The 3991-nt window shown below is 42.8% G+C and overlaps 1 long non-coding RNA gene across 1 annotated transcript; it reads right to left on the reverse strand.

Annotated features, from left to right (window-relative positions):
- Positions 1 to 418: 418 nt before the first annotated feature.
- On the reverse strand, positions 419 to 1955 carry LOC146715370 (uncharacterized). The gene is made up of 2 exons (XR_014919349.1): positions 1621 to 1955; positions 419 to 1120 (listed from the first exon to the last, which is right to left on the reverse strand). It is a non-coding gene; the product is annotated as an uncharacterized LOC146715370 (long non-coding RNA).
- Positions 1956 to 3991: the final 2036 nt, after the last annotated feature.

A 3991-nucleotide genomic window follows, 5' to 3' on the forward strand; every position in this document is an offset into this window, starting at 1 on the left:
GTGGACTACTGTAACGCACTTTATGTGGGGGTCAGTCAGTTGTTACTCTGACATCTGCAGCTGGTTCAAAATGTATATTGACAGTGCATAGGTGTATCATATATAAGAGACAAATGTTGTTCCTTCAGTATGTTGGCATTACTAAATTTGGCTCAAATGCTTACATACATGTGTAAAAAGAAAATGTACAAGCTGTGAGCTGTTTCAAATCAAATCACTTTTATTGTCACATCACATGTGCAGGTACATTGGTACAGCACATGTGAGTGAAATTCTTGTGTGCGAGCTTCACAAGCAACAGAGTTGTGCAAAATACAATAATGTAAACAAGCAAAATACAAGAATGGCTACTAATAAATATATGTACAATATATAGTAGTATATATATGTTTCTGATAAAATGAAGAGTAGACTGATGTATTAAATATTCCTTTATTGGGTGAGAAAATCAGACCATGTCATAACTGCTTTAAGTCATACAGAATAGATATCAGAGCTTTAAACAGGCTGACGTCTGCTAAATTGGTCAAACTGGGCAGAAAGTATACAAACACATAACATCCTTATAGAATATGATGTAACACTATAGATCAACTTAGCTCAGAATATATAAAGCATATAAACAATTACAGCAATATGATGCAACAAACACAGCAGTGCTACTGATCCAAAATCCTCAAAGCTTCATAGAACTGAAACAAACATTTATTTTTAGCTCCATTCTGCTGCTGATACATACTTTAGGTTTCTGAACATTGAACTTGTTGCTGCCTTTCATAGTGTGTAACTTGAAGGCCCTGAGTACTTTCTCTCACACTGAAAACACTGGGATGATAACATTATTTGAACATTACCTAATAAGACTGATTCAGGACAGACAATTAGTTATTTTAAACTTTTCTAGCAGTCCTTCACAAACAGGGAACAGTCTGTCTATTCTCTCCATCTGTCAGCTGCTGCTGGCTCTTCCTCCTCCTCTTCCTCACATACTGCTGAGATTGTCCTGGTGGATCATCAGGGGTGCAAAGCCTCACAGATGATGTAATGCAGTGGGTCCCTCAGTCTGTCCTCACTCTGGACACTTGCAGGTGTCACACATAGAAATCAAATGTGTGATAAGCTGCAGGATTCAAACACAAGTGTGACTTATAAATACATGTTCATACTTTTATTCCACAATCAGAGAGAAAGAAACAGAGAGAGAGTGCAGGACAGACAGGTGACAGTCTCAGGTGTACACACTGCTACAAAACAGCACCAGAGAAGGAGGATTTAGTGTTTGTGTCATTACGAGTGCTAAACAAGAAGAGTTCCCAGATGGTACAGTGGACACATGTGTGACTCCTGTGATTAAAGCATCTTTCTTTCAGCTTAAGGAGTGAACCGTCAGCTGACTGACATGACTGACTTTAATTACGCATAAAATCATCACATTCTCTGTAAGATTAAAGTCAGCTATTGAACGGCGAATATTTTGAAGTGAAGGCTTTAAAACCAAGTTAGTACAAACGTCGCTAATGTCACATAACTTTCCCGACATGTTGCCAACAGTAATGTTTTAATGTTCTTCATTATAAAAACATTTGCGCATAAATAAGTGACATAATATTCAGTACTTACTTCTGGAAGTTTACTCTTCGTCCGCTCCGCTTCCGCCGTTTTTTTTCGGCAAAATTATCCAAACCACCGCCGCGCTATGAAGTCTGGGATATGTTGGGCCATGAAGGCTACACAGACCCATCCTTAAAATTCAGGGAAATTAAGGACACATTTGAGGGCCGCATTTCGAGCAGCCTTTGAATTGGGACAGTCTTTGTCGTGTCGCTGTGACATAATCAGCCTTAAAATGCGGCCTTTAAGGCTGCAGACCCCAAATCCGGTCATTGGTACTTCCTGGCTTGTGTAGTTACTAGGTAACAAAAGCTCAACACTGCCCCTAGCGTCCTGGAGCACTTCCGTTGTGTTTTGGAGTTTGCGCGTGTTTTGGGGTTTGCGCGTGTTTTGGGGTTTGCGCGTGTTTTGGATTTTGCACGTGTTTTGTATTTTGCACGTGTTTTGGATTTTGTACGTGTTTTGTATTTTGCATGTGTTTTGTATTTTGCACGTGTTTTGTATTTTGCATGTGTTTTGGAGTTTGCACGTGTTTTGGATTTTGTACGTGTTTTGGATTTTGCACGCGTTTTGTATTTTGTACGTGTTTTGTATTTTGTACGTGTTTTGTATTTTGCATGTGTTTTGGATTTTGTAAGTGTTTTGGAGTTTGCACGTGTTTTGTATTTTGCACGTGTTTTGTATATTGTACGTGTTTTGTATTTTGTACGTGTTTTGTATTTTGCATGTGTTTTGTATTTTGTACGTGTTTTGGAGTTTGCATGTGTTTTGGATTTTGTACGTGTTTTGGAGTTTGCATGTGTTTTGTATTTTGTACGTGTTTTGTCTTTTGCATGTGTTTTTTATTTTGTAAGTGTTTTGGAGTTTGCACGTGTTTTGTATTTTGTACGTGTTTTGGATTTTGCATGTTTTTTATATTTTGTACGTGTTTTGTCTTTTGCATGTGTTTTTTATTTTGTAAGTGTTTTGGAGCTTGCATGTGTTTTGGATTTTGCACGTGTTTTGGATTTTGTAAGTGTTTTGGAGTTTGTATGTGCTTTGTCTCTAGGGGCCACCGTAGTTATCAGCTATTTTGAAACAAAAAAATACACTTTTTATCCATAACAAGAAATCTATAACAGCAAATGAACTGTACAGCAGAAAATGCAAATGCTATTTATGGTCTCCTCACAATAATGATAAGAAAAATAAACTGGGCCAATATGGCATGTTGGTTAATACAGAGATACACATGTTAATGTGATCTCTGGTCTCCCACTCAGAGACACAGGTCTCCGAGTGTCCAGCATTCAGACGGCTGCCTAAGGACACTCTTCATGTGAGAGAAAATCTGCTCACACAGATATGTAGAGCCAAATACTGTCAATGAGGCCTCTGCAATGTTCTAAAGACAGTTAAGCTTGTCAGGTAGTGATGTCCAGCAGGTGAAAATGCAGCTCCATGAACACACACAGCTGTGGATTCCAGCTGCGTTCGTAGTTCTGCAAACTTCGACCCCCACAGAGTCGAGCTCTTTAGTTCAATCAGCTGCATTTGGATGTCCTCTGTGTCCAGCCAGTTAATGCGGGACAAATCCAGCTGCTCATTAAAGCTTTCTGATGAGAGCATGAGGGTGGGAATGGATGTTTGTGTCTGTGTGTGCCTGTATGTCTGTGTCTATATGTCAGGTTGGGTATCAGACGCCACCTCTCTGGGGACACCTCAGGCCCTCCAAGGTTTGGAGGCCTATCTCCACCCACCACCACTTCCCCTGCCGGTGGCGGACTCCCTCAGGTGTCGGTGTGTTGGTGGTTCTTTGTGTCTGGGGGTGGGCGTCCGGGTACACACCGGCTCACTCCTTGGCGGCCGCTTGTCGGGGCCTGGGGCCTGGGGCTCGCTCGGGCCCCTTTGGAGGTGGGGTGCCCCCGGCCTCTCGGCCTGGGGCTCGGTCACTCAGGCGCAGCTGGGGGCCGGCGGAGCTCACGGGCGCGTCACTGCAACTCCCCCTGACTTCTGCTCCGCGGCTGCTGGGCGAGCCCTCATCTGGGACTCTCCTCAGCTCTTACTGGAACAGTGGCGCGGCTGCCCCTCTGTTGGTCTTCCATGGTCTCTTGTGTTCTGGGGGCCTCTGGATGTCTGGAGTTTTGATCTCCTCCATACCCGCTTCACACCCTGGAGGACGGGGCTGTGGCCCCCCCACACTCCCTAGCAGATCATTACATGGAGAAACCTTTGGAATGCAAGCATGCTGATCCACACAGGTATGCACACATGGGTATTCACAGACGCGGACTAAAGCTTTCTTGGCTGCTACCTCAAAGCACACTGTGCGCTGTCTATCTTGCGTGCTGCACAATATCGTTTATTATTTAGTAAATATTGATATCTATGGCTAGCTAGT

This window comes from Copadichromis virginalis, linkage group LG3, assembly GCF_057382275.1.
Source record: "Copadichromis virginalis isolate Kocher_CV1m ecotype Utaka linkage group LG3, C_Virginalis_male_GT1.1, whole genome shotgun sequence".
Lineage (NCBI taxonomy): Eukaryota > Metazoa > Chordata > Actinopteri > Cichliformes > Cichlidae > Copadichromis > Copadichromis virginalis.